This window comes from Ceratina calcarata, unplaced genomic scaffold (assembly GCF_001652005.2).
Source record: "Ceratina calcarata isolate Rehan_Ccalc_2016 unplaced genomic scaffold, ASM165200v1 scaffold960, whole genome shotgun sequence".
Lineage (NCBI taxonomy): Eukaryota > Metazoa > Arthropoda > Insecta > Hymenoptera > Apidae > Ceratina > Ceratina calcarata.
Window position 1 is genome coordinate 20859 of NW_017181010.1, and position 1126 is coordinate 21984.

Here is a 1126-nt window from a genome sequence, read left to right on the forward strand (position 1 = left end):
GTTTAATAACCACTCGATCTTAGGAATAACCAAGAAAACTGTAAGAATTCAGAAAGAAAGAATTACATTCAAAATTTTACAAAGACCTCCAATTTATTATTATTATAATCAGAAGAAATTCCTCTATTCAACCTCGTCCTCATTAACATTCACAATTCATATCCCCTGATTCGCGTCCGTATTGGATCACCAAGGGTGTAACCTCCGTGACGTCTACAGAAGATAAAGAGCAAAGCAACAAATCTCGCAGCAAAATCCAGCCTGCTTCAATCAAAATTCGAACTCATCTACAAGATAAAAGAACCCATCAATCAATCGGCCATATAGTCATCATTAATATTCCTTTCAGAAACAATGCCATAAAGAATCATGGCTGTTCAACCGAATCAACAATTTTACCATTACTCAAAAGAATCATGACTGTTCAGCCAAATCAGCGATTCAATAATCGCCTGAATTATAAACAGACAAGAAAACTGTCAGAGTTTAAAAGGAACAATTTCATTTAGGACCTACAAAAACCCTCAATTTATTACTATAGCCAAAAAGAACTCCCCTATTCATCCATCCTCGTTTGCACTTACAAATCCTATCCCCTCATTTACATCCACGTTGAACCACCAAGGACGTAACCGCTGTAATATTCACACAGAAAAAGTATAAAAGTAAGACGACAATTCTCTCAGTAACATTCAGCCTGTTCCAACCCAGTTTCATGAATCAAGATAAGTTCATCCACGAAACGGACCAAAAGAACCAACCAATAATTAATCACGCATCTTATCATTCTTCTCCTTTCAGGAACAATGCCAGAAAGAACCATGGCTATTCAAGCAAGTTGATAATCTAATATTCATACTGATTACAAACTAACAAGCAGACCATAAAAGATCCAGAATAAAACCCAGTTGTCATTCAGAATTTACAAAGGCCTCCAAATTTTATTGTCTTTAGTACGACTCTCCCGTTCAATCCTTTCCTCAAATCGCGAACTAACAAGGACCATAAAGAATTCAGAACAAAATAATTATTTAAAATCTACCAGGATTCCTAAGTATTACTTCAATTTTAACAAAAAAAAACTCTCTCATCCAATTCCTCCTCATTTACATTCACACCTTAACCC